Genomic DNA, 13,503 nt, shown 5'->3' on the forward strand with positions numbered 1-13,503 from the left:
TTGGTTGTTTTTGATCCCAACAGAGACATAAATGATAGAGAACTGCAGGAGAAGAGAAGGAAGAGGTGTGTGTGTGTGTGTGTGTGTGTGTGTGTGTGTGTGTGTGTGTGTGTGTGTGTGTGTGTGTGTGTGTGTGTGTGCGTGCGTGTGTGCGTGCGTGCACGCGTGTGTGTGTGTGTGCGTGTGTGTGTGTGTGTGTAGGAAAATTTAGAAGAGGTATACACATTTGCTTGTAGACATGCAGAAAAGAGGAGGGAAATGTACACATACAAATACAAAAGAACTGAGGTATCACAGGTGCCAAACAACATAAGAATGTATGACAGTAATGATGTTTACTTAAAAGCACACAGTCAAGATTCATTCATGGTGCATTTAGTGCCAACCACAGCCCAAGCTTAGTCCATACTTGTGAGAACACCATGTGAGCACCTGAGTGTACAAGTGTTTGTGTGTGTAAGGTTTCTCCATCAGAGTGCTCAATAGTGAGTGTGAGGGGCCACAGACCCCAAGGCCCATGAAAAACATGAAGCCTCTGCTTCACCTGTTCAACACTCATCATCCATCCATCCAGCGCCGGCGCTCCGTACATGTGCATCACGCAGAGTGCATAGGGCACCAAGTGGCCACAGGGAGGCACCAAGCAATCAGGGTTTATGAAAAATACAACAGATTGTATTAATTCTACTGGACAACATGCGCACAAACAACACTAAGGTTGGGTGGGCGAACAAACGGATGGACGGACGGACGGACGGACGGATAGATAGATAGATAGATAGATAGATAGATAGATAGATAGATAGATAGATAGATAGATAGATAGATAGATAGATAGATAGATAGATAGATAGATAGATAGATGATAGATAGATAGATAGATAGATAGATAGATAGATAGATAGATAGATAGATAGATAGATAGATAGATAGATAGATAGATAGATAGATAGATAGATAGATAGATAGATAGATGTGCCCTGTATTGAACAAGGATCAGTTATCTCTGTAAAGTCAGATGAATGTGTAGACATAATAAATAAAACGTAGTGCACCATAGAGCGCCCAGATGGCTAGCACCGGCCCTGCATCATCTTCCATCTATGTCCTCTTCCCTCTGTTCTCCACCCATCATCTGGACTAAGCTATCTCCAGAGGTGAGACAGACTTTGCGGTGCTGCTGCTTGGCTCCTGGTTGTGGCTCTGACCTTCTCCAGCAGCAGCACGGCTCTGTCTCTAAGCTCTCTGGTGTTAGGGGGCGTCCTCCACAAGGGAAAAGCTCGCTGTGTTTCTATTCGCTGAAACTATAGGTGTGTCAGGGGGGTGTGTGCGTTCTTGCGCTGCTGGCCGTCACATGTGACGTAATTTCCTGCTGGTGGGAAGCACCATGTCTCGGCCGTGCATGGACGTGCAGGGGGATTTTTGACAGCAGCAAGCAGCCGCAGCAGCAGCAGAACAGCGGGGAGAAAACGAGGACGTGATCGGCGTCAGGGACTCTGCTACCCCGTTCCTCTGTGCGCCGACCTCTCCTCAAGCGCAGCCACTTTTACGGGGATATGGAGGCTCCGGATTGCGCTCCCTGCTGCAAGGTACAAATGTCCATCTAGCCTTTAACTCATGAAGTAGCGATCTGCTGCAGAAGTTCTGGTTTTCGGTCCAAGAGGCGTTTTTCATTCACTTTCTTAACTTCTCACCTTGCAGCCTGTACGTTTATTACTGGCAAACATCTGAGTGGCAGCATTGTTATTGTATGTTGATGGCTAATCAGGTACGCCAGTGCGCCTGCGTGCTCGTCAATTGACATGTCCCCTTGTGATGTAAGCTTTCCATCATTAGTGAGACAAACACAAGGCTGCTCCTTTTCCTGTGATGGTGTCTCCTCTGTCAGTGGGACGCTCATTGGTGCTGCTTCTTGGAAACATGTCTGATACGCTGCTGGTGTCAAAAGGTCAACACAGAGTCATGCACAACAGAATGGACTTGTGTAGTGATCTGTGGCTGTGAAAGCTGCAACTCGGGACCTCTGGAAAGGTCGGGATTACAGCCAGTCTTTGCACAAGGACACTTTCTCAGCTGTCTTTGAGTTTGAGACTCAAACAACACCAATCTTTGGTTGAAGGGTTTGAAATGTATTTGTGTGAAAGTTTTAAACAATCACCACCGTATCCTTTAGCTTAGAGAACAGTTTGTGTCAGAACCCACAGCTTACATTCTACTGGATTGATGAGCTAACAGCTAGGAAAGATTATCTATATCTTCCTATATAACAGCGTCAGTTTCAGAAATTTTAACGACATCTATGCAACATCATTTTATCGGCCTTTACTGTCCTCAACATAACTTTGCATGTTGTTTTCTGATGACATATGAAAGGTTTCCTGTCAGATTTGACCCCTGGATGCACCAGAAGAGCTACGATCTGCTGCTGCCGGTGAAACTGTAAAATAACACACATAAACGAGAAGATGGCATCCATGTAAAAGGTCAACAAAGTGTACATGAACTTCTGTGAACTCTAGGAGATGGCAGGAACGCACGTTGGTCTTTGGTGCAGCTGTTAGCACATCAGTCCTGCTGGACAGTAACTGTTTTTCCAAAACAAAGTGTTTCAAGATGCTATCAACACCACGCAAGATAGTTTGTTTAACTTTTACACAGAATTAACTCAAAAAATCAAAACGGATTGACTTGTAGTCTGAGAAGCGAACGTGTGTGTTATCGTTTGTTTGCAGTGAGTAGCTGTGTGTGGGCTGAAGGTTTATTTATGTTGGAAAACACAAAAACAAAGATTTGTATTTTCTCCTGAGCTTTTCCATTCTTAAGTTCACTCTTAATTTAGCAGAACAAACACTCCCTCTGTACACCAGGCTTGTACACAGGCCCCCACTGTTTGCTAACTCCTCAAATCACTCTCTACTTTGGAGTGACGTGTACTTTGGGTTCAAAGATCCTACCTTATCTTTCCTTTGAGCGTTGTTAAAATGCCTATTATAGTTTCATCATCCATCAATGTGACAGTGTCCTTTGTGTTTCTCAGAGGGAACTAAAGTTCTGTAGGGCGTTTTGTGAGATACTGTTAGGCCTGTACTTCACTGAAATGTGACTGCTGGTTACTATAGGCTCTAAATTCCAAGACAATATGTACGTTTACAGTTGGAACTACAATAAGTTGGTTTGTGCGACATGTCATCCAAAATGTCTTAAAGTCACATCCATCTACTTCTGGACCATGGCTCACCTTAAGAATGAAAAACTGCAAGTCAATTGGGGCCCGTTTGTTATCCCGTTCTCACACCCTAACCCCGGCTTTCCACAGGAGCCGTCAGCAGCACGTTACTGCAGCAGCACGTCATAGCTGCTGATAGGAACCGCTGTGGTCAACAGAACCTTTTCCACTGGAGCCGTCAGCAGCCATCAGCAGCGCGAGTCGGCCGCGTCTCAGGAGCAGCATGTCGCGGCCTTTACGCGGCGGTTCTATTTTCTACGCGCGATGCCTCTGAAACGGGTCAAGTTCGACATTTTTGGAGAAGGAAAGACAGGAAATCGGACGCGGAAATGGAGAGAAGCTCCCGAGATTTTCAGAATAAAGGAACGTACTGCCTTCTGGTTGCTTTACTTTTAAAAATGTGTGGCCCCGTGAGAAGTTATCACCTAGCTAGCGGTCTCCTTTGTTTTTCAGGTCCGTATTGGCGATTATAAAACGGACAGAACATAAAACACAAACCTTTTGGAGCCATGTTGTAGTTTTCTCCTGCTTGTTGTTGTGTTTACTGACGAAGTCACTCGTGTGACTTCGTGCTCTGTCGGTGACAGCTGCCCCCCTGCTGCTTCGCGTCTCGTGGGAAGGGCCAAGCAGCAGCTTACGCGAGCAAGACGTGCTGCTGCAGTAACGTGCTGCTGACGGCTCCCGTGGAAACCCGGGGTAAGCGTCAAAAAATGATGCGTGTGACCAAGCGTCAAAATATGACGAGCAGGGTGCCCCAGCGCATCGGGAGAGGACGCGCAGTGACACGCGCTGTGCCACAGTGTCCGTATCCAACGCCCGCGGTCACACAGACATTTAATCGACATTTCACCTCGAACCTCTAGCGATTTAACCTTCCCCTCACCCCCATCCTAACCTTAACCCAGTATGTCTGTGTAAATTGTCAATTGAGCGTGTTTGAGAGGAACAACGGAGCGCAAAACAAAGCTTTGCATGCGCAAGCTGGTTATGGTTAGGATGAGGGTGAGGGGAAGGTTAAATAACAAGAGGATAAAGGTCACAAATCGGTCAAATGTCCGTGTGACCGTGGGCGTCAGATACCGACGCTCTGGCACAGCGCGTCCTCTCCCAACGCGCTGCTCGTCACATTTTGACGCTTGGTTACACGCGTCATTTTTCGATGCTTAGGGTGCGAGAAAGTGTTGGTGCCACGGATGAGATGTCCGTGAATTTTAAAGATGCATTATGATGCCAAGAAAGTGCTTATTTTCAAACAGGGGGAAACATTATATCAGGTGTTATGTGAAAATATGTCCAGGACTACAAATGCACCTCACCAAACTGACATCATTGAACCAGACACGGAGAAAAGCAGAGGAAAAATGGCTGTAAGTTGAGCAAACTTCAGATCCTCCCTTCAAGAGTAAAGAACCACCATAAATATGGTCATGTGATAAGTAGCAGCTACGCTGGGGGGAGGAGGTTATGTGGTGATGTCATATGCGATGTGCCGACATTTGACTTGTAGTCGTGCTAATTACGAACGTTTACAAGCTGATAAATCTCATAGTACATGACTGGCGTATTCCAAACACACACAATTACGTTTCATTTAAATTGAAGTACAGCATGTGTGCAATCCAGGGCGGATTAGAAAATAGCGCTTTTAGCCCCGTTGACTTGCATTCATTTTTTTTTTCTTGCGGGGACCCATGAGCCGACCGGAAAGGGAGGAGACTTAGACTTCCTATTTGTCTTGATTGGCCTCATCTTGCTTGCAGTTTAGTCACCAACCCCTCCCAAAGTATTCACCTCTGCAATTAACTTGAGACATAATTTGTCAAACATTCAGGTTTCACAATCATAATTCCAGTAACAGGAAGCGTCCTTTACAATTGGTCTCTTCCCAGTGAAATACCCCATTCAGAAGAATGAAGCCTTTTATTGAGAGGTTTGAGTTTTAAATTAAAAACGTGTGTCAAGATTTGTGGTCAGAAATGATCTTTGATTATTTGGTTTGTTGTTTTTTGTAAAGCAGAATCTATGGCGTGGCAGGAAGCCCTAACCTACATGTGTTCTTCCAACCCTAAGCATTCATACCTCTCAGTGTTTTAAATATAAGGAAATTGGAGGATTTCCAAGTACGGATGAGCTAGAAAAACTGGAGGTTGGAAGTCAACCCAAAGTTTTTTTTTTCCTGTTCAGTTCTCAGAACCGTAGATATCCACATTTAGATTTGTCCCAGATCTTTGTTTTCATCAGGTATCCATAGCTTCATCTCTCAAATTTAATCTTGTCCTATTTGTCTCTTTTTTCACTTTTAGTTAGTGAGCTCCTCTCCTGACAGCTTTGTCTCCAGGAACTTGAGACCAGTATTTAGCGCTCCCTCCTTTGCTGCATTCACTGCCTGGAGAGACAGAGATAAGAACAGGGTGTCTAACAGCCGTCTTAACCCAGCTCCACAAACTGGACTTTCAGGTTCTCCTTCCAACTGAACACAGTCAAGAGTTTGTCATTGGGCCTTTATGCGGAAACGTCAACACGTTTAGCAGCAAACGACATAGTTCCAACGTCTTCATCATCAAAGACGACTGAAACTCTAAAGAGCCCAGTAATGATGAACTGTTTTGTTTGCATGGACAATAGTTTCAAAACATACGTAAACAAGAAAAAAATGTCTTTGCAGACTTCGTGAAACTTTGCAGCACCTACTTGAAACGAAGGTGCATGACTGAATGAAAATATCTGGCTTTTTTATTTTTTTTCTATCGTTTATTGCACCCTAACAAATGTTGCCTTTGACTTTTGAGGGCAATTTCAAAGATGTTAAAATCGCCCTTACGTTCTCAGTAACTTCATACAATGATATTTATTAAAACGCCGTTGTATTTGCTGAGTTCCAACGTTTTTACGTTTCTGACTGTAAAACCCAACCAACCAATTAACTGTCTCCTTTCAAACCCTGAAGCCGACTCCTGACTCAGAATCCATCGTCTTACCTTTGCTGTAGTAAAACACTGATGCCTGTTTCTGTCTCAGACGGTGTCTCTGATGATCCATTTGTTTTTCTGCTTGTGCTCTACAATCAGGCAACTTTGACCTTCATCTGACCCCTCCCAGCCTGTTCCCCTTTGAGCCTACCTTATGGTAAAGTCCTCCTGAGTTGATCAGGATTGTGACCCTCCAGTCAGACTTACACTAAGCAGCTCTGGACAGGAGATTGTCTGGGTTAATGATCAGGATGGGATGCAGCGTGTAAGCTGAAATTCACTAAGAGGGGACTGGAGAAGGATCTGAATGGTCAACAGTTTTTTTTATTTTGGTTTGCATTTCTGTTAAAGCTATCTCCTCAACATTGGCCTTATCAAAAATGGACAGGTTGGTGGAGAGTTTTTGAATACATTTTTCTAAAGATAGCTTTTTCTTGTTATGGTGCTTTGGGTGTTCATGAAAAGTCACTGTCTCTGCATAAAATAATTTATTTTTTATTTTGTCAAAGTATAATGTAGTGGAATTTCTACTAAGAAATCACAACGTATGAAGCCATAGAAACACTTCTTGATGTGTGTGTGTGTGTGTGCGCGCGCGTGCGTGCGTGCGCGTGTGTGTGTGTGTGTGTGTGTGTGTGTGTGTGTGTGTGTGTGTGTGTGTGTGTGTGTGTGTGTGTGTGTGTGCTCTGTCTTCTCAAACCCCAGTGAGTCGTCGCAGATGGCTGCTGATACTGAGCCAGGTCCTGCTGGAGGTTTCTTCCTGTTAAAAGGGGTTTTTCTTCTCTACTGTTGCTACAAGCTTGCTACGTATGGGGATTGCTGTAAAGTTTCTTACACTAGTCAGTGACTCGATGCAATCTGCTGGGTTTCCTTACATAGGACGCTTTGAACAAATTGGCATAATTAACTACTGGAAGTCCCACTGGCTAAGCTGAGATCGAGGGGGGACTGGGCCTTCTCAATAATGGCACCAACCCTTTGGAATGAGCTCCCTCTGGCAGTAAAGCAGGCTCCATCTCTTCAGGAGTGGAGTGCACCAGCTGGGCGTTTGCTCAGGTGTATCCTTAAGTTCTAGTGTGGACCAGGCGTAAAAGGTACACTTGGGCACGGCGGCTGTTTCCCACCCACTTTATGCATTCTTTATACTGCTGCCATCAGGCAGGCCATATAACCCTATTGGCTTGGAAGAGTGTGTACACATAATCTTTTGCACCCTCAGCAGTATCGGTTCTGAACAGAATTAAGTAGGTTCATATTGTAGTATATTGCTTTTTATAGTCTGTTTGTATTCATTTGTATTATGAGGATAACTAAAGGTGTGCTACCCTTTGGGGCACAGACAAAGATTTTTATCTATCTGAAGGGCTTACGCCTGAGCGTTGCACTCGGCTCTAACTCCAGTCTTTCCAGTTAAAGCTGGCTTAAGTTAGGACCAGGTGGTGCACTCCACTCTAGCACCTTGGGCTTCCATTCTGGTTTTGATTGAGTTGTAATTGAACTCAGTTGGAATGTTTACTTTGTGAAGGGACTTGAGACGACTCTTGTTGTCGTTTGACGTACCTTTCAGGTATCCACCACAACATTTAAGTTGGGCTGATCGGCAGCAGCTGGTCATTCCGAGGGTGAGGTTGAAGCTGAGAGGTGATCGGGCTTTTGCTGTGGCCGCTACTAGGCTCCGCAATCAGCTGCCTGCTAGGATTGGGCAGGCCTCCTCGCTTATGGCTTTTAAAACTCTTCTAAAGACACACTTTTACTCGCTGGAGTTGAGCACTCGTTTATTGTTCTTGATTGACACACTTAGTATACTCAGGTTTGTCTATTTTAAGCTGTGACGCATTTATTTACTTTTTTATCTAAGCTTCTTTTTTGTTGTTTTTAATTGTTCAGCACTTTGGTTGCAAAGTTGCGTAAAAAGTGATATAAATAAATGTGGATTGGCGCTGTATCACTAAACTGAATTCAACCCTGACAGAGTACTAAAAGAAACATACTGTTGTAGTCAGCACTTTTATCATCAAACCATCAAGTATGTCCTTGGATTGTCTCCATCTCTTATGCGATTTGCAAAGCTGTAGCTCCTGTTTTCAGCGCCGGAACACTTTGGTCCTTTGTTGTACCCTGTGAACTTAGCAGGGTAAATTAGTGCTGTTCAGTCACCAAGCCATGTGTGTGTTGCATGCCTCCCCTTCAAACACGTAGGCTTGTTTGGCAGCCAGGAAGGGGGAAATCAGTGCTCTAGTGTCATGCTGGAAAATGAAACAAGATACACACAGCTGTCTTTTTGAAAAGGAGAAATCTTGCAGCTCCGTGTTGTTCTTGTCTAAGTTTTAGTGAATGATTCAATCAGACACTCCCTCTCTTATTTTGTTGTTCGGTCTTGCAGAAACTTCTTTGAATGGGCTCCGTGACATAGGAGACCTTTAAATTGTATTTTAGAAAGCAGTTTGTTTCATCTTGTGTTCTTATGCACAAACTGACCAAAGGTGCCTTTTGCTTTACAGAAAACGAGGAAGACTAACACGAATCTGAGCGTTGGATCAAATCAAGCTTTTCAAGTTGTTTGTAAAAGGAAGCGATTTGATTTCATAAACCCAAAGGATACACAACAAATGTGTAGAACCGTAAAACTTCAGAAACATGCCCATTAAAAGCCAGAATGACACAGCACAGATGTCTTATATTTGGTTTACTCCAGCTGAGCAGAGAAACTGACCCCCGGCTGAGTCATCACTGACACACAAAATAGAATGAAATCTTGAAGATCTGCAGTGCAGTCGGCTGTAAAAACAGACTCCAAAGAATTATGGGCGTTTGGTTAAAACTCCCCACAAGTAAAAGGGGTCAGTAGAAAAACACCACAGAGTCCGGGATCAGACAGGTGGATTTACGTGGTACAGTCTTTGGTGTTGCTGCTTTTGCAGTGTGTGCACGTCTGTTGTCAAACTATCTCGTGCACCTTTGAACCAGTTTTATTAAAACTTTCACAAAATAGTCATTGGACATACATTCACAGCAGATTATTAACTTTAAGAGTTAACTTCAATAAAAATGGCCTCAACAGCCAACCAAAGTGAAAATGGAGAATACAAAAATGGCTAAAACGCAGTCGGTTTTACAGATATTAAGCTAAAATGTGTTGAGGGAGTAGAGATTAACTCACTTTTAGCAAAATATTACAACAAACATTGGACAGATTTGAATTAAACTCCCAGGGATATTCACTGGATGCACATCAACAGATTATTTTACTTATGGAGTGAATCCATAAAAAAGTGGCCATTTCAGCTCATCCAATTAAGCAGTCACAAAAACGTTTGCTGCTTAGTCTGTTTCATGGATGTTGAGCTAACCTTTGACGTTTTGGTGCCTCAGAGTTAACCCTAACTTTATAACACCCTCTGAGTGCTAACAAACATTTCAAGATCTTTACATTTAGCATGGAAAGGTGCATAACATTTTCAAGACTTGACCAAATGGCTTTAATTCCATCCTTTTTTGTCTTATTTTAAAACTGTAGCATGAAAGACAGGATGATTTATACTCCTCCAAAGAATGTTGGGTCTTTGATTAAGTAGGTTTTAAAAATACAAATAAAATTGTTGGAAAATGTATTTCTTTTTTTTTTTTTTTTGAAGGAATACAATGTTACAATGTGACGTTGTGTTTGGTTTAGAAGCCCCTTCAGAAAACAAAAGATACACCGCCCGACCAAAAACAAGTTGTCACCTGGATATAACTAGGCAAATGTAGAAGCCACCTATTGGATAATTACTGCATGGATGATAAGTTATTTAACTCAGTGATGCAATGAGTTGCTTCTCATATCTTAAACAACCATGTGGAAAGACACATCTGGTGATCGTGGAAAAGACGTTAGTCTGCTTGAGAAGAGTCCAACTCATTCTCAAACCCGAAGCTTCGAAAAATGACGCTGGGTGACCAAGCCTTTGTTTCCAACGTGTCAGGGGGCGACGCGCTGTGCCAGAGTGCCATTTTCCAAATGCCACGGTAAAACGGAGATTTCACTGAATTGTGACCTTTACCCTTTTGCTATTTAACCTTCCCCTCACCCTCATCCTAACCTTAACCCTCTTGCGCATGCAAAACTTTGTTTCTAGTTGTAACGTCCCCCTCAAACACAGTTAACAGGAAGTTAAGAATGAGAAACTGGCTTAAGGTTAGGATGAGGGTGAGGGGAAGGTTAAATAGCAAGAGGTTGGAGGTTAAATGTCGGTTAAATGTGCGTTTTACCGCAGGCATCGGAAACCAACACTCTGGCACAGTGCGTCACCTCCCGACATGTTGGGACTCCCAATGTGTTGGAAACAAACGCTTGGTCACCCATCATCATTTTTCGATCCTTCGGGTGTGAGAATGTGTTGGAGGGTCAGATTATTTTCATCAAGCAGAGAAAACATTTATGGACATTGCAGAAATGACTAATATTGGGTTAAGAACTGTCCCAACGCATTATTGTCTAAGGAGCTTTGAAAGAAAACCGTCTGGACTTCTTTGAGTTGCTTGAAGACGTTTCACCTCTCATCCGAGAGGCTTCTTCAGTTCTAAGGTCAAATGGTGGAGAGTTCCAGATTCAAACCCAGTGGGAGTTTCCCCCCGAAGAGGGAACAAAAGGCCCCCTGATGATCTTCTACATAAACACATGAGCATTATTAAAAACTGGTCTGATGAGTCCAGATGGACCCTGTTCCAGAGTGATGGTGCATCAGGGTAAGAAGAAAGGCAGATGAAGTGATGCACCCATCATGCCTAGTGCCTACTGTACAAGCCTGTGGGGGCAGTGCTATGATCTGGGGTTGCTGCAGGTGGTCAGGTCTAGGTTCAGCAACAGGATGTGCTCCAAGAATGAGGTCAGCTGACTACCTGAATATACTGAATGACCAGGTTATTCCATCTTCCATGATGGCACGGGCACAGAGTCCACACTTCAACCCCACTGAGAATCTTTGTGATGTGCTGGAGAAGGCTTTGTGCAGCGGTCAGACTCCACCATCATCAGTGTAAGATCTTGGTGAAACATTAATGCAACACTGGATGGAAACACATCTTGTGACATTGCAGAAGTTTATCAAAACAATGCCAAAGTTAATGTGTGCCGTAGTCAAAGCTAAAGGCGGTCCAAAAAAATATTAGTGTGTGTGACCGTTTTCTGTTTCGCCAGCCAGTGATAAAACCAGGAAAGGACTATTGCTGCTTTTAGTGTTGGTAGCTCAGAGGGATCCCTTTTGAGACAAACAGCTTTCGTTCTACGATAATTTCTGGTTGTCAGTTACTATATATTCAATACTGCCTGTGACCTTTTAGTCATCCTGCACGAGTGCTAATGATCATTGTCTCTTTTTTTGCCTGCTAGAAGTTATTATTAATTGCAATAAGGTTGATAATAAAAAATATATGGCTACCGACTCAGGAAGTGGGTGTGATGTTTGCTGTCAGCCTTGTGTAATAGATGCAGTTCTTACCCGCTGTCTTGTTCATCCAACCATACGTCTGGCAGCTGATAAAGGTTGCAGTTTCTCCACTTCACAATTTATGGCTTGGATGAAGTTCAGGGAAGTTTTGAAATGGTGGCCTGCTTGATCCTTTCAACTGATTTGGAAATGAGTAGAAAGAGACGGGCAGGATCCAGAATTTGGCACGGAATGGAACTTTTTTCTTGGAACAGTTTTAATAACTGCTCACAATTGAAACATCTGGCAGTTGAGAAGGTCAAAATCACCCCTGGTTTATGTTTACACTGAAGCTATACGTGAGTGTGGAAATTCTGTAGGAATTCTCCATATTGGCAACACACCCAAAAAAAAAATAGCTCTTTGAATGAACTGAAAAAAATCATGGAAAGGATTGCTACATGATTAAATTGCTTTAGTTCAGCATCATACGTTTCTGTTATCCTAACTTAAAGTACTTGTGTTGACCAAAGTTATTCACTAAGGTTGAGTGAACTTATTAATTACAGTTGGATGTTGGTTAATTTAATGGATCAACTTCAATTATTTGAAACATTTTGATCCTACTTAAATCAATAAGTTTGGTCCTACTAAATCTCCTCAATTGCATCCAACTTGATTGAATAAAGCTGATCTAACTAATTTTACAGTAGTAGATTAACATTAGTAACTGACGTTGCTCAAACCCATGGAAATGATGTTAGCCCAACAAAATGGGTTAATGCTGAAAGAAGGCTATTTCACATGGCAATTCTTTCTGTTATTTAATTATGTTAACTCAAATAATAGCTTTTACGTTCAATAAAATACAGTCTCAGTCAAGTAACCTTATAAAATAAAGTCTAATGTCACTGCAGTAACAGTAGTTAAAGTACTGAATTGACATTACTGCTAAACTGAAATAAAAATCAACTTTTTGTCAGTTTTGCAGTGTCATCAGCTCAACCACAGAAGTGAAATTAGAACTTTTCCTCTTGAAAAAGTTTACCAAAACAATACAAACATTCTACTGAAGTCTTCTTTTGTCAGGATTAAATTAAACAATTATAATTGTCAACAATCCAATGCAATTATTGAATAAAAAACATTAGTTCCCGCCTTTCTAGTCACTCTTAATCATTAACATTACCCATTTTGCCTCAATCCAAAAGTTTAACAATTGCCATTCAAAACCTTTATTCAAGTATCACAAGATAAAAGAGTACAATGCATATAAGTATCCAAAATTCTCATAGTGACATGAGTGGAAAAATCCTTTCTGAGAGCATTAAATTGTTTACATGCCTTTTCACACAGCCCTGATGGGATTACAAAATTATCCATCTCTTCACCTGTAAATAGTAAATACAAACTAAAGTTTAAGAAAGCAACCAATCACAACTTGTACAGGGGAAAGGGAAGTAACAAGTCCCATTTATGACAGTAGCAGAATAAACTTTTATCAATGAACTCTGATTTGTTTTGTGTTTCTGATTGTTCATTTGGAGATTCAACATTTAAACACATGGAAGCAAGTATGAAATATAAATGTCCTCTCACCTGGAGCCACCCATCTCACATACTCAGCAGTGAGCTTTTCTGACAGAAACATTTCAGTTTAGTTTCTCCAGAGTTGAGTTGCATCAAAATCCATTGCCATTTTTTTATTTTATTTTATTTTTTTCTGTGTCCTGTCTGGCTGTGAAGCAAACAGAATTAATGTCTGAATGCTGGTGACAAGTCTCACAGATTTACTCTCAGGTGGAGCATCAAAGCTTCTGCTTTTAATGTCACGCCTGATACTTAAAACTTTATTGTTATCGTTTTTTGAATGCTTTTAATTCCGACCAGACACGGAGTC

The 13,503-nt window shown here is 42.3% G+C and overlaps 1 protein-coding gene across 1 annotated transcript in view; it reads left to right on the plus strand.

Moving 5' to 3' along the window:
- The first annotated feature begins 1,379 nt into the window (after window positions 1–1,379).
- The window catches only part of pparab (peroxisome proliferator-activated receptor alpha b), a 50,185-nt gene continuing 38,061 nt past the window's right edge, over window positions 1,380–13,503 (plus strand). The window contains exon 1 of the mRNA XM_015963950.3: window positions 1,380–1,589. The gene's annotated coding sequence lies outside the window, so the exon portion shown is untranslated. The remainder of the gene's footprint in view (window positions 1,590–13,503) is intronic.

Source organism: Nothobranchius furzeri, chromosome 4, assembly GCF_043380555.1.
Source record: "Nothobranchius furzeri strain GRZ-AD chromosome 4, NfurGRZ-RIMD1, whole genome shotgun sequence".
In the NCBI taxonomy this organism is placed as follows: Eukaryota; Metazoa; Chordata; class Actinopteri; order Cyprinodontiformes; family Nothobranchiidae; genus Nothobranchius; species Nothobranchius furzeri.